We start from the raw sequence: 21,903 nt of genomic DNA on the forward strand, positions 1-21,903 counted from the left end.
ACTCCCGTGTTTTCTGGACTGGAACCAGGCACAGCTCTCTGTCTGTGGACCGCAGCATGTGCGGTCCTGGTTGCATCTTTCCCCCCTTCCGCGAACGGAACACTCCTTCCCCGGAGTCCAACGGGGGTCGCTTGCGTCCGGGCTGGCACCGGTGCAGCTCCCTGTCCGTGGACCGTCTATTGCCCCTTGATAATTGGAATTTCGTAGATAGTATATTATTAGAAACATAGAAACATAGAAATTAGGTGCAGGAGTAGGCCATTCGGCCCTTCGAGCCTGCACCGCCATTCAATATGATCATGGCTGATCATCCAACTCAGATAGGATGAGAATTTTTATACTGACGAATTGTAATGTTTATGTCGGCCTAAAATAGGACACCTTGATAGTGTCTTCTGTGATGTTCAAAGGAAAGACTCTGAACTCTTGAAGTGCTGTTATTTGCTCTGGTAATTGAACCATTAGCCGATAGAATCAGAACACACCCGGATATTTACGGTTATAATACAAAATATTAAAATAACATAATATCTTTATATGCAGACGATGTACTACTGTACATCACAAAACCCCAAATTAGTATACCAAACATACTAAATCTAATTGAGGACTTTGGATCTTTCTCAGGATACAGAATAAATTGGAACAAAAGTGAAATTATGTCGATAAAACCGAAAGACAACACATCTCTTAAAATTCCCCTTTAAAATAGCCACAGAAAAATTTAAATATTTGGGAATTGAAATTACTAGAAACTATCATGCTAGGTTTAATGCCAATTATAGTCCCTTACTTAAGAAACTAAATACTCTAATCGAATTAAAAACGCTCCCGATGTCTTTAATAGGTCGAATAAATGCTATAAAAATGATCTTTCTACCACAAATCCTATATCTATTTCAATCAATCCCTATATATCTTCCAAAAAAGTTTTTCAATAAACTGGACTCAGACATTACAAATTTTATATGGGACTATAAATCCCACAGAATACAAAGAACACACCTAAACGTAAAGAGCTGGGTGGTCTAGCACTCCCTAACTTTGTGTACTATAATTGGGCAGTAAATATTAAAAATATGATTCACCTGCTGGACAACTCTGCCCAGCAGGTGGACTGGATTGTAATGGAGAGAGAGGACTGCTCTCCGTGCAATATAGGAGCGACTCTCCTCTCACCAATGAATCTGAATAACAAAAATTACAATAAAAATCCAATTATACATAGCACAATTAGAACTTGGAAACAAATAAAACAGAATCTAAGTTTAAGAAATCTATCTCTTTTATCGCCAATAGTCAATAATCCATTGTTTAAACCTTCTACTATAGATAAATCATTTACACAATGGGAAAGAATAGGAATCAAAACGCTCAGAGGCTTGTATGTATTTGGAAAATTATTATCATTTCAACAATTACAACTGAAATATAATTTGAGAAATAATCAATACTTTAAATATCTTCAAATGTGTGACTATCTGAAAAAATACACAAAAGACTATCATAACATGCCTCCAGACTTACTGGACGAAGCAATGAAGCCAAAGGCCGAATCAGCAAACCTAATATCATACTTATATAAAACTATTTTAAATATAGAAATACCTACAACTGACGGTATTAGAAGAGACTGGGAACAAGAACTAGCTATAAAAATTTCAAAAGAGAGCTGGGATAAACACTTACTATATGTGCATATATGCTCGATCAACGTAAGACATACTCTAATTCAATTCAAAACATTACATAGACTATACTATTCAAAAACCAAAATAAATAAAAAAAAACTTTTCCCTAACGTCTCACCCATCTGTGATAAATGTCAGTCTCAAGAAGCTACCATAGCGCACTCTTTTGTTTTTTGTATAAAAATCCAAAAATTCTGGAACAAAATATTTGAAATTTTCACAAAACTATTTAAAATAAAACTGATTCCAAAAGCAGAATGGATTATTTTTGGAATAACGGAAGGTAGCCCTGAACTAAACGTGTTTCAAAATAATTTATTTAATTACGGGCTAATAACGGGAAAAAAGCTTATACTCAAATTCTGGAAAAACGCTCCTATACCAACAATAAAAATGTGGATTTCAAACATGTTCGAAACATTACACCTGGAAGATATGAGACTCCTCCTCGCAGGCAAAGCAGACCACTTCCAAAAGATGTGGTCTGCATTTATGAGCTTCCTAGAAGCATAAGGTGCAATAGTAATTTATAAAATAAATGGTGCCAGGATCTGGTAAAATATGGTTGTATATCCCTTTTTGCGGAGTTTTTTATAATAGAGCGATTGTTTCTCTTTCTTTCTTTCTTTCTTTCTTTTCTAGGGTCTATTTCTTAACTTTCTTCTCTAACTCTCTCTCTAATGGGCTCTCTTTTTCCAACACTTTCCTGCACTTTCACGACTTTCACACTTTCCTTACTTCTTTTATTTCTATCTTTCTTAAAGCTCAAAAAATGAAGGGGTACAACAAATGTAATAAGATATATGTGGTGTGTTTTACTGTAACTTATTGTACTTCTAAATAAAATTAAAAAAAAACAAAAAAAAACAGACAAGATGTTGCCAGGAGGCGGGACTTGTCAGCGATTGGTCCAGACCACCGCGTCCATCACATTACTGTGGAGGGATGAACATTGTCCCAAACCTCCGCTCCAACCGACCCGCAGCTCCCGGAGGGTGGCCGTGGGAGAGTGGGGGCTGTCCCGAGGGATGCGCACCTACGGCCGCTTACAACTTGGTGATCAGGTTCAGATTACCCAGTCACCAATGGCTTGTGTGGGAAAATGACCCACACTGCCAGCCAGTGGAGACAGGAATGTGGTGGTCATTTTGGGGTGATCTCATTGAAACAAACTGGATAATGCAAGGCCTAGAGAGAGTGGATGTGAAGAGGATGTTTCTAGTCATCAGAGAGACTAGGACCAGAAGGCATAGCATTAGAATTTAAAAAAAAAAATACCATTAGAATGGAAATGAGGAGGAATTTATTCAGCCAGAGGGTGGTGAATCTGTGGAATTCATTGCCTCAGACAACGGTGGAGGCCAAGTCATTGGGTATTTTTAAGGTGGAGGTTCTTGAATAGTAAGGGCATCAAAGGTGATGGGGAGAAGGCAAGAGAATGGGAAAAAGAGATCAGCCATGATCAAATGGCGGGACAGAATTGATAGACTGAATAGCCTGATCATGCTCCCATGTCTTATGGTCTTAATGACTTCATGGAGGGAAAGATATAGTCAAAGTTTTGGGTATTGGCGCAAAGTCTCAACCGGAAACGTTGACCATCGCTTTGCCTCCACAGATGCTGCCTGACCTGCAGAATTCGTCTAGCAGTTTATTTTTTGCTTCAAGTGAAAGAAAAACTGGTTTCCCTCATTTCCCTCATCGCTATAGTTGCATTAAAGAGCTGCATAAGATCCTAGTGGTTCATTTGCAAGGCAAACACCTAAATGTAGAGGCCTCGGAGGTTGCTAAAACAGATTGATTATCTGTGAAATTGTTGCAAGCCTTTAGCAAAACTCTCCTATCTGGTAGGACCACAGTAATACAAAGAGACAGCATGTCTATCATTATGGATATTCTTCAACGATCAATGTCCTCCATTGTGCTGTGATCTTCTCTGCTTGTGCTTAGGATTCTTTCAAAGAGGATATCATGGGGACTTGACAGTTCACTTGATGAACGAGCACAGGGCCGTTCTCTGTACATGGTTTCTGACTTGCTTACACATAGTAGACAATGTCTGTTGTGTTGTCAAAGAAAAACAGTGAGATTTAGATAGATTAGCTTGGAAGCAGGACCTGTGACCTTCTAAATCCACACTGACCATCAACCAAAGGTAGACACAAAGTGCTGGAGTAACTCAGTGGGTCAGGCAGCGTCTCTGAAATAAAGGATGAGTGATGTTTTGGGTCAGAACCCTTATTCAGACTATATAACACTCATTCACAATTATCCTACACTAATTTAATCCAAATTTATTCTCTTGATTTAGTTTATTAATCTCCCCCCAGATTTTACAGACACCACATGCAGTCAGGATCAAAACTGGGTCTCTGGCACCCTAAAACAGAACTCTACCACTGCGCCCTTGTGCCTTCCTAAATCTGTTTTACACAAGGTGTCAGCATCTGCAGTTCTTTGTGTCTCCAACTCGTCACCTCCTTTTTGTCTGTTTCAACAAAGCAAAATAAAAAATCTGGACAATTTTAAGGGCATTTTAAAGTGTTCAGTTTAGTTTAGTTTAGTTTAGTTTAGTTCAGAGATACAGTGAGAAACAGCCACCGGCTCACCGAGTCTGCGCCAACCATTGATCGCACATACACCTGCTCCATGACACCTACGCATTATGGCAATTTACAGAAGTCAATTAACCTACAAACCTGCATGTCTTTGGAGTGTGGGAGGAAACGGAACACCTGAAAAAATCCACACGGTCACAGGGAGAACGTGCAAACTCACCGTGGACAGCACCCGTAGCCAGGATCAAACCCGGGTCTCTGGACCTGTGAGGCAGCAACCCTATCGCTGCATTCCTTTTGCCAACAATTATCCATTCTTTACCGCTCCAATCAATGGTTTTCAGGAGGTTACAAATAGCATTTCCCGACTTGCGTAATAAACATTTAAAATTAGTCCTTAACCTTCATTGTGGTTTCAGAAGCATCTAAACTGCACATGATAATTTCTGACAGATTGCAACGAAACAGTACTTCAATCGGCCTGGGGCAGGCAGCACAAATTTTAACTATTAATTTTCGCTAAATTAATCTTTCAAGTTAGTGTTTGCAATCTGAGGCAGCTACTCTAATTAATTTATTTTGATGGCATGCTGCATGTATCCTTCCAGTTGTAGCTTCAAAGGCTCTCTGTCATTAACATTAGTTTTCAGATTTGGGCTTGTTTAAATACATTGGGTTGATACCCCAGTCCATCTTTAGACTTTGCTTTGGACTTTATTTTACCGATACAGTGCGGAAACAGCCTCTTCGGCCTACCTAGTCCACGCCGGTCAGTGATTACCCGGAACAAAAACACTGTCCTACACATTAGTGACAATTTTACAATTTTACCAAAGTCAATTAGCCCACAAAACCCTATACCCTGTATAACTCCTTACAGACAGCACTCGTAGTCAAAGGATACAAAGGACATTTATTATCACATACGCCAATTGATGTAGTGAAATTTGACTTGCCATGCAGCACACAGATAAAGATAAGACACAACATTAAAGAATTTAACAATAACATAAAAACATCCCTCCACAATGGTTCCCCCTCTGAGGGAAGGCACAAAGTCCAGTCCCTATCCCCATGTCCACCCATAGTCAGGCCTATTGAGGTCTCCGCAGTCGCCGCTATGGGGGCCGATGTTAGAGACCCTTCTTCGCCGGGTGATGGTGCTCCGGCATTGGGAGAATCCTCTCAGTGGCTTGGGATGCCTGGAACGCTGCTTCATTACCGGAGACCGCGGCTTCCGAAGCCAACAGGCTGCGCTGGACGGAGCTCCACCACTGGCGATCTCGGCGAGAGATCCCAGGCTCCCGATGTTAAAGTCAGCGCCGCCGCCCGCAGCTGGCCGCTCCACAGACCCGCAGCTCCGCGATGTTCACCTGTGGTCTCAGCATTCTGGAGCTCCAGCGCGGCGACCCGGGCAAGGCATCGCCCGCTCCACTCCGCGATAGAGTTACAGCGCTGTGCTGCCGCTGAAGTCGAGGTTCTGGGCAGTCCCCTCAGCAAATCCCGCTCCAGGCCCGCTGGTAGGCCGCGAGGACGGGTTGATGGTGCAGCCCGGAGAAAAACCGCCTCTCCGACCAAGTAGGGAGCCTGAAAAGCAGTTTCCCCCTTCCCCGCACCTCACCCCCCCAACTCAACTAACTAAAAATATAAAACAGAGATGAAAAAACGGACAGCTGCAGGCTGGGCAGCCATACCCGTACAGGACAGCGCCCCCTGTGGATCGAACCCGGGCCTTGGACGCTGTAAGGCAGCAACTCTACCATTGTGCCACTGTGACACTGTGCCACTACCAGCAGGAGTGAAATGAGAGCGTGGCCAGAGTGGTGTGGACCTTTGATGTTGGTTGTCTTTGTTGAGGCAGTGCTTCCTATATATCTCTTCGATAGTGTGGAGGTAATTATCTGTGATGGACTGGACAGTGTACACCACTTTTTATAATCTCCTAAATTCCTGGACATTCAAGTTGTATTCTGTGATGTAATTCTTAAACATCCACTGGGCAGTTGTCCATTTTATCCATTCCCTTCTAAAATATATCATTTCATTCAAGTGAATGTCAATATTCTCAACAACTCAACATTTATTAATTGACTGTTATGTGTATAAACTCCTAATAATTTGCCTTAAGTTTGATCAAGATATCTATGTGCAGTTACAAATTAAGTATGTGTACTGAAATATTAAAATGGGTTAAAATATCACCTCAGCCCCTCCATAAGAATTTGAATTAAATCCACATCAAAGTACAATTTTGAAGGAGGTGATATGAATGTGTACATAAACTTGTGAAGGTGGAAAGGCAAGTTGTTCAAGAGAAACAAAGTGCCCGAGTAACTCAGCAGATCAGGCAGCAACTCTGGAGAAAAGGAATAGGTGACATTTTGGGTCGAGAGTCTTCTTCAGACTGAGAGTCAAGGGAGAGGGAAACTGGGGACATGAATAGGTATGAAGAACAAATGAACGAAAAATATGAAAAGGACAAATCAAAGCCAGCAACGATGATCTAAGAATGGTGGAGCCCACAATGGTTCATTGTTGGTTATGGAGAAGGTGATAACGAGTGGATACAAACAATGAATCTAAGCAGGACACAATGAAACTAGAAGGACAACTTGGTAGGAGAGGAACGGAGAGAGAGGGAATGCAAAGATTACTGGAAATTAGATAAATCAATACTCATACCACTGGGTTGTAAGCTGTCCAAGCGAAATATGAGGTGCTGTTCCTCCATTTTATATGTGGCCTCACTCTGACAGTGGGAGAGGCACAGGATAGAAAGGTCAGTATGGGAATGGGGTGGGGGGTTAAAGTGTTTGGCAACTGGGAGATTATGTAGGCACAGGTGGACTGTGCATAGGTGTTCAGCAAAATGATCACCCAGTCTGTGCTTGGTCTTGCTGATATATAGGAGCCCACACAGCATCATTGAACAGCAGATACAGTAGATGAGGTTGGAAGGGGAGCAATGTGAACCTCTGCCACACCTGAAAGGACTGTCAGGGGTCCCTGGACAGAGTTGAGGGAGGAGGTACTGTGACACTGATCCTATAAACAAGCACAAAGAGGAAATGTACAGTATGCTAAACCTACTTAAATGACCCCAGTATACAAGTATTGACCATCAGATGATATGTTAAAGCATCCATTTGCAATATTTTAATTGAAAGTGGCAAAGTGTAAAGGAGATATGCATGGCAAGTTTATTTACACATAGGACGGTATGTGCCTGGAACATGCTGCCAGGGGTGGTGGTGGAGGTTAATACAATAGTGGTGTTTCAGAGGTTTTTACATAGGCACGTGGGTATGCATAGAATGGAAGGATGTGGACCACTCTCAGCTGTTATCGGGTAACTGAACCATTCTATCAATAACTAGAGAGCGGTCCTGAGCTTCTATCTACCTCACTGGAGACCCTCAGAGTACCTATAATTGGACTTTACTTTACTTTTCTTACACTAAATGTTATTCCTTTTATCATTTTTCTGTACACTCTGAACCGGTCGATTATAACCATGTATAGTCTTTTTGTTGAAGATAGACACAAAAAGCTAGAGTAACTCAGCGGGTCAGGCAGCATCTCTGGAGGAAAGGAATGGGTGTAGTTTTGGGTCAAGACCCTTCTTTCTGTTGACTAGTTAGTACATAACAAAATATTTTCATTGCACCTCGGTACACATGGCAATTTACTAAACCAAACTAACTAAACATGCAGGCAGAGGAGATTAGTCCATCATCGAAGAGATCGAGAGGGGACGTTGCCTCAAAACACAGCCTGCATTATCAAAGACCCACACCCACCCCGGCTCTCAACTCACTCCAATATCGGGAAGAAGATACAGGAGTCTGAAAACTGTCACCAACAGTTTCAAGAATAACTTCTTCCCAACAACAATCATGCTCTTGAACACTACACAATCCTAAACTCTAGTATGAACTTCTACAGACTGGCTTGGGTGGCATGGATGACTCGGGGTTTCTTGCACTAGTATTTAGTTTTGATTTATTTAGAGATATAACACGGAAACAGGCCCTTCGGCCCACAAAATCCATGCTGATCAGTAGTCCCCGCACACTAACACTAACCTGCACATACTAGGGGCAATTTACAGTTCAACCAAGCCAATTAGCTTACAAACCTGTATGTCTTTGGAATGTAGGAAGAAACCGGAGATTCCAAAGGAAACCAAAGCAAGGTCCCAGGGAGAACGTATAAACTCCGTACAGACAACACCCATGGTCAGGATCGAACCAGAGTCTCTGGCGCTCAGGCAGCAACTCTACTGCTCCGCCATCATGCCATGCTACAGTTTTGTGGCAATTAATTAATGATTTTTAAAAATGTATTACATATTATTAGCTTGTATTGCAGTTCATTGTTACTTGCGACAGACATTACATTGGCAATTAAAAATTCTTTGCTCTCTCCTGACTCATAGTATGTTATATTCCAGATTCAGATAATTATTCAAAATTAAATTCACGGCTGCCCTGGTGGTATTCTAGCTCATGGTTCAGCATCAATCATTCGTTCTTTTAATGTTGAGACGAGTGATTCTCATCCACACTCTTCATGCCAAGTCTTCAGAGAAGAGTTATCTTCACCGTCTTGGTAAACATCTATCAATCAATAATATTGCTGAGCAAATATTTGTTCATGATCATGTTGTTTGCATTTACTGCATTATAGTCGTGATGGCGAAGAAGCTATATTGGTTACAGATTGCTTTGGGATAAATCGTTAGAGGTGCTGTACCATATAAATTGAAGCATTTCTCGAGAGCATCGAGAGCGAGTAGGGCCATTGAGAGCAATGGGGGGGGGGGGGGGGGGGGGGGGGGGGGGGGGATCTGGCGGGGAGGCGCTAAGAAAGAACGGGGGTCCTGGCCTTCCTTCTGCACCATACACCAAATCTTCCAGGGTCAAGGAAGAGCATGTCATAGGATCATAGGAACTTACAGTCAATGATGGCGGTAAGGTGGCACAGGGGTCCACCTGTTGCCTCACTGCACCAGAGACCCGGGTTTGATCATGACTACAGGTGCTGTCTGTACGGAGTTTGTACATGCTTGGGTTTTCCCCGGGAGCTCCGGTTTCCTCCCACACTCCAAAGATGCACAGGTTTGTAGGTGAATTGTGTGTGTAGGATAATGTAAGTGGGCAGGGATCGCTGGTCGGCAAGAACTCAGTGGGCCAAAGGGCCTGTTTCCGTACTGTCTCTCTAAACTAAACTAAACTCATTTTTGCATGATCAAGCTACAATTTTCTTATGATTATTATGTATTATTCAATCTTCATATTTCATTTCTTCTTGTCCCTTTAATCATTTTGTGTCCACTTGGATGAGCTAATAAGCATTAAATATTAAAACATAATTTTTGGAATGCCCCTCAAAAGGACTCATTGCCCTCAGTCCCATCAGTGTGGATGTGTTGTAATAAAGATTGTTAATGACCAGAACACAATTCATTGATGGATGAACCAAGCTTATTAATTACTTTTCTTAATGTTTAAGCTTAAATAGTTGCAAGGGATTTATTCAAACCTTAGGCTGATAGTGAATTCATAATGGTCTTTCTCTCCTTCAGCTAATTAGCTGATTATTTTTCATATCATGGATCTAATCTTACTATGTTTGAATATATCAAGAGGTCACCATGTTATATGAAAGATGTTGTCAAGTTGGTATGGGCAGTGGGCAGGTGCTATAGACCTGCAGGGGAAGGTAGACGCTCCCGTCCCCACGAGTTTCGGGTTGATGGGGCTCGTCAGCTTGGGAAGGCAGTCTAGGAGAGGGAAAACTCTGATTTAAAACCTCCACTGCCTTGTGGCCATATCCAGTCATGGAAAAGGCTCCTGGAGTAAACCTTAAGAAAATCCAGTCGGAGCCACTAAGGCAGTTTGTCGTTGTCTACAACCTCGCTCTGGCAGCTCCTGCAATGGCGCTGATACCAAACTGTAACGGCCCTGCTGTTCCTTTGGATCGATCAGCGACGTGGAGAGGGGGGACGTGCTGCATGGGCAACAGCCTGTCCTCCATATGACATCGCCCAGGCTTCCATCCGATCACACATCATCATAAGCGACGCTGCTCTAGCCGAGGTTTGGAGCAAGCAGCCAACCACTAAGATGCATCACCCATGGTCAGTCATGACCGAGGGGGGCCTATGATGTCAAATTGGAAAGGGCGCAGAGAAGATTGATGAGGATGTTGCCAGGACTCGACGGCCTAAGTTATAGGGAGAGGTTGGGCAGGCTTGGACTTTACTCCTTGCAGTCCAGGAGGATGAGTGGTGATTCTATAGAGGTGTACAAAATCATGAGAGGAATAGATCCGGTAAACGCACAGTCTTTTTATCCAGAGTAGGAAAATCAATAAACAGAGGACTTAGGTTTAAGGTGAGGGTTGGAAAGACTTGATATGAACTTGAGAGGTAACCTTTTTACACAAAGGGCGGTAGGTGAATTCAACTGCTGGAGGAGGTAGATGAGGCAGGTACTTTCACAACATTTAAAACATATTTGGACAAGTTCATGAATAGGACAGGTTTAGGGGGAGATGGGTCAAATGCAGGCAGGTTGGACTAGTGTAGATGGGGCATTTTGGTTGGTGTGGGCAAGTTGGACTGAAGAGCCTGTTTCCACAATGTATGACTATGACTCGATGTCTCTATGTGGACAGCCATGAAAACATGCGCATAACCATTCCCTGTGGTCGATAATGTTAAGAGGCTGTTTAGAAAGCAAGACTTGCATCCTTGCAGCACTTTTCAAGATTTCTAGATGTCCGTGTACAAAGTGAATTTACAGAAAACTCTGCTTTAAGTGTCGAATAGGTCAGGAGGACACATTATTGACAACAATGCTGAATACAAGATTCAACTGGCTTGTTCCATACATCCACCACCCAATGTGTGAAAAAGTTATCACACCTATTATAGTCCAATTATATTGTTACCCCTTCACCTTAAACTATGTCCTCTGGCCCTCGATTTACTTACTCTGGGTAATGGACTGTGCATCTACCTGATCTATTCCTCTCATGATCTTATATACCCCTATAAGCTCACATCTCCTCCTCCTGGCAACATTCTCGTAAATCTTCACTGTACCCTTTCCAGCATGACAACATATTTTCTATAACACTGTGCCCAGAACTGACCACAATACTCTAAATGAGGCCTCTCCAACGTCTTACACAGCTGCAACATGACCTCCCAACATCTACCTGAAGCAGCACAACATGTATATAGACATATTACTTCGTAAAACCCATAATACACAGCAAAACATTTTCAGTATATATAAAGAACACATGCTAAATACATTGTTAAAGCTGACATTTATTGCTCATCTCCAATGGTTTCATGAGTGAAAGAACTTGCCAAAACAGTTAATTGCATAGTTTAGTGGCAACCACCTTTCTAAGTCTCTTATCTGTATGTTTCCAGGGATGAGGATGTTTTAGCTGTAGGGTTAGATTGGAGAAGCTGCTGTTGTTATCTTTGAGCGAAGAAACATGACAAAATTTGCACAAGAGTGGGAAAGATGATAAGTAGAAAGGAACATCAGATGCTGGTTTATACTGAACATAGACAGAAAGTGTAGGAAGGAACTGCAAATAAACCAAAGATAGACACAAAAAGCTGGAATAACTCAGCGGGACAGGCAGCATCTCTGGAGAGAAGGAATGGGTGACGTTTCGGGTCAAGACCCTTCTTCAGACAGAAAGTGCTAGTCTGGAGAAAAAGACCAGGGTGACGTTTCAAGTTAGATCTCTTCTTCAAAACCGAAATGTCGCCAATCCTTTTCCTCCAGAGATCATCCTGACCCGCCGAGTTACACCAACACTTGGTGTCTTTCTTCGGTATATGTCTGAAGAAGGGTTCTGAACCAAAATGTTACCCATCCTTTTTCTCCTGAGATGCTGCTTGACCTGCTGAGTTACTCCAGTACTTTGTGACTATCTTGAGAAAGGTTATATCAGCTCTAGCCTGATATAACCTTTCAGGTTTGATTTGGTATAAATTTGAGATTTGGGGCAAGAGGGAGTAGTGTTAAGAGGCTGTTTAAAGAAAGAAAGGATTACATCCTTACATCATATTTCAAGTGGTTATGGATCAGGAACTCAGTGTCTATAAGGGGAAGTGAAAATAATCAATAATTTTAAAAGGAAATTGAATATGCGCAAGGAAAATTAACTTGTAGAGCCATGTCACTATAACAGAGAGAACTGAATTGGGACTTAGTTTAGTTTAGTTTCAAAATACAGCACGGAAACAGGCCCTTCGGCCCACTGAGTCCATGCTGACCAGCAATCACCCCGTACACTAGCACTATCCTGCACACATGGAACAATTTACAATTTTACCGAAGTCAATTAACCTATAAACCTGCACGTCTTTGGAGTTTTGGTGGAAACCGGAACACCCGGAGAAAACCCATGGGGTCACATGGAGAACGCACAAACTCCGCATAGTCAGCACCTATAGTCGGGATCAAACCCGGATCTCTGGCACTGTTGAGCAACAGCTCGACAGCAGCGCCGCTGTGGCACCCCAGATGTAAGGAAAGATAAAAGTAAAGAATTTGAGGAGAACTGTTCTTGGTTGGAAAGCTGGACCAGGTTTCATCACTAGTAAAGCACGACATGAAATGCTTTCACGAGGCTGATCTCAGAAAAGGAAATGACATTCGATAACTTCTAAAATTCAGCGTACAGACCCAAGATACTCAGTTGCATTAAAATAAATGTCATTTATCATTGTCATATCTATTGTTGCATAAGAGCAAAGCTTCATAACTCCTGCTCTGACAATATCTACAGTTATTACAGTACTAAGTTTTATTTCGGTGTCCTTTGCTGTTAATACTTTATGAAGTATTCAATATGGCTTCCTTCACAAAGCCATATTCCAGAAATAATAATCTCTGCATACAAAAATGGATAAGATGTTCCAATTTTTCATCAGGATATTTTCTCAGCTTCATCATGTACACAAGGGGGTGTTTAGTTGAATTTACTTTCTAGTTTAGAGATACAGCGTGTAAACAGGCTCTTCAGTTCATCGAGCCCGCACCGACCAGCGATCACCAATTCACACTAGTTCTACCCGACCCACTAGATGCAATTTACAGAAGCCAGTTAACCCACAAACCTGCACATTTTTGGGATGTGGGAGGAAACCATAGCATCTGGAGAAAACCCATGCAGTCACAGGGACAATGTGAAAATGCACAACTCCAGATTCGGGGACAGTTTCTTCCCAACTCTTATCAGGCATTATTCCGGTAGGTGGCGCGACTCTCGTCAGCAGCGGCCTCTGCAGCCCGTCCGCGTTTTTATTATTTTCTGTCTATGTTTCTATGTAGTTTTTGTTATTTTTTGTTGGGGTGTGTGTGTGGGGGGGTGGGGGTGGGGTGGGAGGGAGGGGGTAACTTTTAAATCTCTCCCTGCACGGGAGACCCGACCTTTTCTTGTCGGGTCTCCGTTGTCGTTGGGGCTGCAACGAGGAGCGGCCTCCAACAGGAGAAGACCGGGGACTCTGGTGCCCGACTCACCTCACCGTCGCGGAGCTGGCCGAGTCCAGAGCGGGTGGAGCGGTGGTGGAGCGCTGCTGCTGCTGCGGCCCGACCTCCGGAGATTCGGAGGCTTCAACTGCGGGTCTGGCGGACGGCGGCACCGGGAGCCCGTGGGTCCCTGGAGGGAGACCGCTTTTCAGGGCTCTCGCAACAGCGACTTCTCCCGCCCGAGTTGTGGGGTCGAAGAGGTCCTGGAGCGGGGCCTGACATCACCGCCCCGCGCGGCTTGGAATGGCCACGGGACTCTGCGAGCGCACGCCGGGGGCTCTAACACCAAGACCCAGTGTGCGACCTCGCACCACCCGGCGTGGCTTTAATGGCCGCGGGACAATAGCCATCGCCAGCCGGGGGCTTTGACTTTGACTCTGACATCGGGGGGGGGGGGGGGGGGGGGGGGGGGGGGGGGGGGGAGAGTGTAGTGGAGAGATAAGTTTTTTTGGCCTTCCATCACAGCAATGTGATGGATGTTTATGTACATTATGTTGTGTCTTGGGTCTATTTGTTTGTAATGTATGGCTGCAGAAACGGCATTTCGTTTGGACCTCAAGGGGTCCAAATGACAATTAAATTGAATCTTGAATCTTGAATCTTGAGGCAACCTACCATCCATTCAGGAACTAGAGCGCAGTCCTGAGCTACTATTTACCTCATTTCAGACCCTCATAGAAACTATCTTTGATCAGAATTTACTGAATTTTATTTTGCAATAAATGTTAACATGCTATTCCCTTTATCATGTGTCTGTAACCTGTGCACGGCTTGATTATAATCAAGTGTGGTCTTTCTGCTGACTGGCTACAACAAAAGCTGTTCACTGTACCTTGTTACGTGACAATAAACTAAACTAAACTAAACTAAATTAAACTAAACCCCCATCATGAGGATCGATACTGGGTCTCTGGTGCTGTAAGGCAGCAGCTCTCTCCCTGCACCACTGCCCCACCCCCATCGAGTGTTTTGTACTCAAGACCATTGGGTTTTTTGTGACCAAAAATACATTTCTGTCTTCAGCTCTTGCTAAAAGACATGGTAGGGAAGGACACTAATACACTGTAGCTCCAAAGATCTTTCTCATTGATCCTGAGATTATGAGTTGAAAACTTACTATCACCACCAAGTAGTTTAACTATTTTAATTTATCTTAAGGCCAGGAATTGTTGACCGAGGGAAGTTTGAATGGATCAGGCAGCATCTTTGGAGGACATAGATAGGTGACGTTTTGGGTAGGGACCCTTCTTCAGACTAATTGTATACATGAGTGTTGGGTGGAGGGAATGGGGGAAGAAAGCTGAAAGAGTAGAGGGGCAAGACAGAGCTTGACCACTCTCACTCTGTAGAAGGGTCCCAATCAGAAACTTTGCCAACTGGCAAAGAGTGGCATAGTGGCACAGCGGTAGAGTCACCTTACAACGCCAGATACCCGGGTTCGATCCTGACTATGGATGTGTCTGTACAGAATTTGCATGTTCTCCTTGTGATGCTGTGGTTTTTCTCTGGGTGCTCCAGTTTCCTCCCAGTGTGTAGCATAGTGCTGGTGTGCGGGGTGATCGCTGTTCGCTACTTCCTTGCTGCGTCTCAAAAGTCATTAGTCGAAAGCATCTCCATGTCCTCCAGAGATGCTGCCTGACCTGTTAAGTTACTCTAGCACTTAGTGTCTTTCCTCAGTAAACCATCAACTGTAGTTCAGATTCAGATTCAGATTCAATTTTAATTGTCATTGTCAGTGTATAGTACAGAGACAACGAAATGCATAGTTACTTGTTCTACATAATTGTTGCCTTAGTTTATCTTAAGTTGTGATAAATGTTGTGCCTGCTTCTTCATAGGGCATTTGAGTGTCAAACCTAATTTGTAGGTTGGGAGCTATCTTGACATGTGGCTGGGTAAATATAGCATTCTTCCTTTTTTCCATGAAGAATTCATTGCTTAAGTTAAACTGATTGAAATCAACAACCTCAACTATGAACTTATATGGACTGTCTTTGGTTGCACGATGGATGTTGGGGTTTATTGCACTAGTATGGGTGTTATTTTAAGTTATTATATATTATCTATATGTGTATGTGTGTAAAAAAAAAGCTGTTTCTTTTAAGCCTAACGTGAGCATATATGTAGAATTTCTGTCCTATCAGCTTCAAAGTTCATGGTTTCTCTTTTGACTTGAAATCGAATTAATGAATGAGTGAACAGATCCAGTCATGTCCATTCATGTCTTTTTGTTTCCGTGCTGAAGGAAGACATGGTATTGTTACATGAACTGGAAAATTGGAAACGGAGAGGTTGATGGCGAATATTCACACCCCAATAATTCCCGGAATTCTACACGGCTCAACAGTTGAAGTTTATCCCATTTAACTCCATCTCGCCAATTAAATAACATTAATGTCAGGGCACATAACCATGACAATCACAAGATGATCCATAGCTTTCATCATCCGATCTCTTTAAAGAGCTATTGCCCCCTGCCTAAACAAAATATCGTTGGTTTGTCGACTTTCATTCTTTTGTTTGTTCCTAATCCTAGATTTAATGTATACACCATGATATTTTGTAGATAAAAGATGCCAGTATGAATATCGGAAGATAACCCTGAATTAAACGTGTTTCAGAGGAATTTATTTAATTACGGGCTAATAATGGGAAAAAAGCTTATACTTAAATTCTGGAAAAATGCGCCGACACCAACAATAAAAATGTGGATATCAAATATGTTTGAAACATTACATCTGGAAGAGATGAGATTCCTCCTAGCAGGTAAAGCAGACCAATTCCAAAAGACGTGGTCTATGTTTCTGGACCTATTACAAGTATGAGGTGCAATAGTAATTAAAAAAAAAACAAATATATAAATAAGTGGTATCAGGACCTGGTAACGGGAGGTAAAATAACAAAAACAGACTTGGTTGGTAGTCCCCTTTCTGCGGAGTTTAATGTTATAATAGAGCGATTGTTTCAATTTTCTCTCTCTTTCTTTTCTAGGGTCTATTTTCTCACTTTACTTCCTTCTCTAACTTCTTTCCTAAGGGGCTTTCTTTTCCCAACACTCTTGCACTGCACGACTCTCTTGCACTTTCTTTACTTTCCTTACTTCTACCTTTTTCTTAAAGCTCAAAAAAAAAAAAAAAAAATGAAGCGGTACAAAAAATGTATTAAGATATATGTGTTGTGTAGGATTGTAATTTACCGTACTTCTAATAAAAATAAAATAAAAAAAAAAAAAAAAAAAAAAAGATGCCAGTATGCATATTGTTCCTTGGTTTTGGTGTCTGTGGTGGATTAGAGTCATAAAAGACATACAGCATAAATAAATGCCCGTTGGCCCAACTTGTCGATGCCGACCAACATGCCCTATCTAAGCTAAACCTAATATGCCCGCATATGTCCCTATCACTCTCAACATTTCCTACCCATGCACCTGTCCAAGTATATTTAAATGTTGTTACAGTACCTGGCTCAACTACCTCCTCTGGCAGTTCATTCCATAAACCAACTTCATCTGTGTGAAAAAGTTGCCACGCAGGATCTTATTAAATATTTACCCTTGTCATCTTAAAAGCTGTTTGAGCCATTTAAGGACCTGACTGTCAAATTTGATGGTTGGGATAACGTATGAAGGGGTTTTGATGGCACTGGACCTGTACTCACTGGAGTTTAGAAGGATGAGAGGGTACCTCATTGAAACCTATCGAAAAGTGAAAGGCGTGGATAGAGTGAACGCAGAGAGGATGTTTCCACTAGTCAGAGAGTCTAGGACTAGAGAGCATAACATCACTATAAGAGGACATAGCTTTAGAAAGATGAGGAGTAATTTCATTAGCCAGAGAGTGGTGAGTCTGTGGAATTCATTGCCACAGATGAGTTTGAAGGTCAAGTCATTAGATATTTTTAAAGCAGACATTGACAGGCTCTTGATTAGTAAGGGTGTCAAAAGTTATGGAGTGAAGGGAGGTAAATGGGGTTGAGAGGGAAAGATAGATCAGCCATGGTTGAATGCAGAGTAGACTCGATGGCCTAATTCTGCTCCTATGACATGAACAAATAATCTTTACAGGTGAGGAAGTGATTCACATGCACTTCTTCCCATCTGACCTCCATAGCTGCAGCTGGGACTGTAAAATGACACCAAAGTTTGAAACCCGGTGGCAGAAAGGGGGACAAAATGGCGGTGGCGAGACTCACTGTTGCAGCGGTCCCTACAGCCTGTCTGTTTTTTTTATTTTTTGTCTAGTTAAATGTAGTTGTTTGTGGTTTTTAATAGTGTTTTTAACTGTGTATATGTGGGGGGAGAAGGGGGAAACTTTGTAAAAATCTCTTTCCTGTACGGGAGACCTGACCTTTTTCCTGTCGGGTCTCCGTTGTCATTGGGGCCTAGCACCGGGGAGTGGCCTCCAGCCTGAACGACCTGGAGGCTCCAGTCACAGAGCCTGCAGAGCTGAGGACTTACCATCGTGGGGCTGGCCGACATCGGAGCGTGGGGAGCGGTGGTGACTCGCTGCTGCGGCCCGACCACGTAGCTCGGAGGCTCCAGCTGCAGCCGCAGGTCCTGTGGACTGTCGGGACATCGGGAGCGCTTTCCGGAGTTCCCGCAACAAAACTTCTCCAGCCCGTGTCGCGAGTTTGGAACGAACCGGAGCAGGGCCGTACATTGCCCGGCGCGGCTCCATGGCCGTGGGACATTCCAGCGCCCGCCGGGGGCTCCAACTTTGTGACATTTAGACCAGAAGCGGGGCCTAAAATGGCCGTGGGACTTATCATCGCCCGCCTGGGGCTTGGACATCGGGAGAGAAATGGAAAATAGGGGAGAGAAAACTGTGATGGATGTTTTTGTAAATTGAATTGTGTGCATGTCTGTATGATATTGTCTTTGTTTGTATGGCTGTGGAAACGCAGTTTCGTTTGAGCCTCAATGAGGTTCAAATGACATGTAATAAATATTGATATTGAAATTCCGGCTCTTACATAGGGACTCAGTGGGCTGTTTTGTACCTACTGTACTAACTGAAGGATTGTGCTTATGTACGGGGATAGTCTTGCTGAGCTGTCTGCAAAAATGTATTTCACTGAACCTTAGTACACGTGATAATAAAGAAACCATCAAACCATTGAACCATTGAACCATCTAGTTCATGGCATTCAATATGGACACTGCAGTTTTATATATACTGGACAAATCAGATGCAGACTGGGTGAATCCTACGCAGATCACCTTCATTCAATATATTTAAATGAAAAAAGTACAGTATATATATTTACATAAATATTCACATTTAAAAAAACAGTATATATATATATATATATATATATATATATTTATATTTATATATGTACTGTATGTATATATATATGTATATATATATATACTGTACTTTTTTGTTTATATATGTAAGTTAATATATATATACTGTACTTTTTCAAATATGTATATGTTACAAATGTACATAAAACAAATAAACAAATGTAAGTGTGCAAAAAGACAAAACGAATGCTGGCAAGTCTATGTGGTTCAGAGCTTATTTGGAGATTGTAGTGTTTAATAGCCAGAGAATCAAAGAGTCATAGAACGTGGAAACAGTCCCTTCAGTCCAACCTTCCCATGCCGAACAACATACCCCATCTACACTAGTCCCGCCTGTCCATGTTTGGCCCATATCCATCTAACCATTTCCTTGTCTAAATGTCCAAGTGAAGTTCATTGTTCTCTTTGAGTCATATGACAATAAAACTCTCTTGGCTCTTGACTTTAATTCTCCATCACTCTCCCATTCTAACTCAACCTGAGGACTCCTGCGCCGTTAAAACACAGAACATGAATAGATGAAATGTAGAACAGTGCAGCTCAGCAACAGCCCCTTCAGCCCACCATGTCCCAGCCGAACATCATGTCAACTTAAACTGATCTCCTCTGCCTGCACATCATCCATATCACTCCATTCCTTGTACATTCATGTCCCTATCTAAATATCTCATAAGCGTCACTACCTTATTCACATCCACTACCACCCAGGCAGAATGTTCCAGGCACTCACCACTCTTTGTGTAAAAAAAAACTTGCACTGCATATCTTATTTAAACTTTCTCACCCTATTCTTAAAGCTATACCCTTGAGTACTTGTTTATCGCAAATGACCTATGACCTGGGCCTGCACAGTCGGAATACTGAACTCGCGTATTGCTACTGGACAGTCCCTGGACAGTTAACCCGGCACAACAGGCGGGACAGGCAGAGTTGTGCTGGAGTTAGCGCTTCTTCTCCGCGCTGGCTGTAAGTCTGGGGCCGCCACTGCTCCGGGCTGGCGTCCATGGTCACCCCGTACAGATCCGGCCGTCCCTGGACAGGGATGGAACATGAGGGAGGGGATGGGGATGGGGACGATTCAGTAGCAATTCAACAGCACTTGCAACACTGGAGACCTTGGTTCAATCCTGACTACGGATGAAGTGCAGATCTATATGCTGAGAGAATGGAGCAGCTGGGCTTGTACATTCTGGATTTTAGAAAGATGAGAGGGGGTCTCATTGAAACATATAAGATCGTTAAGGGCTTAGACCCACTAGAGGCAGAAAACATGTTCCCGACATTGGGGGAGTCCAGAACCAGGGGCCACAGTTTAAGAATAAGGGGTAAGCCATTTAGAACGGCGACGAGGAAACACAGAGACTGGTGAGTCTGTGGAATTCTCTGTCTCAGAGGGCGGTGGAGGCAGGTTCTCTGGGTGCTTTCAAGAGAGAGCTAGATAGGGCTTTTAAAAATAGTGGAGTCAGGTGATATGGGGGAGAAGGCAGGCTGATTGGGGATGATCAGCCATGATCACATTGAATGGCTCGAAGGGCCGAATGGCCTACTCCTGCACCTATGGTCTATTGTCTATTGTCTATTGTCTATTGTCTATTGTCTATACACATGCAGCAATTCAGCTGCCAAGAATGTCTCTTTGCCGGTCCAGTCTCTCTCCTTGTCTCCCACTCGTATCTCCCCCTTATCTCTCGCTGTTACACCCCACTCTCCCGCTACCTGGCACCCCCTTCCTCAGATTAAATATAATTTAGCACATACATTTTGAATAAAGATATGAATTTATGCAGAATTTATGCAGCCAGCGCTTCATTCGCTTTTTCTTTATCGCGAATGACCTTTGACAAATCTCATAATTCCTTGCATTTTTTGGAACACCGAACTTGCTTATTCAACAGTGCTTGCAGCGCCAGAGACCCGGGTTCGATCCTGACTATGGATGAAATGCAGGTCTGTGTACACGCAGCAGCCGAGCTGTCGAGAATTTTTATCGTGAATGACCTATGACATGGGCATGCGCAGTCGGAATACCGAACTCGCTTATTTACAGAAGGTAGACACAAAAAGCTGGAGTAACTAAGTGGGTCAGACAGTATCTCCGGAGAAAAGGCATCAGTGACATTTCGGATTGAGACCCATCTGCAGACCTTTATCGTGGTCAGCGCGGACTCGATGGACCGAAGGACATGTTTTCTTGCTGTATCTCTAAACAAAACGACCCTGAATCAGCTTAATTTTCTACAGGTCAATTTCTTTTCCCTAAAGTCTTGATTAATCTGGCTTTACCTTTGTGGCTGAACTGCATGGAAATCTAGGAAAATGTTATCGATCGTCCAATGAGCAGTGACAGTGATGCTAACCTAAATATAAGTTAATGCTGCCCTTGGTAATATTTTATTCTAATGGATTATAGAGCAAACTGGCAGGCGAGAGATTGTAAGCTTCAGGAGTGAATTTAGAGAAGACAAACTGATCGTCATTTTATGCTTGTCTGAAATGGGTCTGTCAGCTGCAGTGACTCCTAGTGCCCTGATATCTGCCCTGGTTATATTGTGTGCTCGACAACAGGACATTGGCAGCAACAGTGAAGGAACGATGTGGTTGTACAGTTGAATCTAACACCGGGTGGCAAAGTGCAACAGCAGTAGAGTTGCTGGCTTAAAGCGCCAGGGACGGGTTTGATCCTGACAACAAGTGCTGTATTATGGTGTTTGAACGTTCTCCACGTGGTTTGGTACAAAATTATGTAAAATTGTCCCTTGTGTGTCGGAGAGTGCAAA

The sequence above is a fragment of the Leucoraja erinacea genome, chromosome 11 (genome assembly GCF_028641065.1).
Source record: "Leucoraja erinacea ecotype New England chromosome 11, Leri_hhj_1, whole genome shotgun sequence".
In the NCBI taxonomy this organism is placed as follows: domain Eukaryota; kingdom Metazoa; phylum Chordata; class Chondrichthyes; order Rajiformes; family Rajidae; genus Leucoraja; species Leucoraja erinaceus.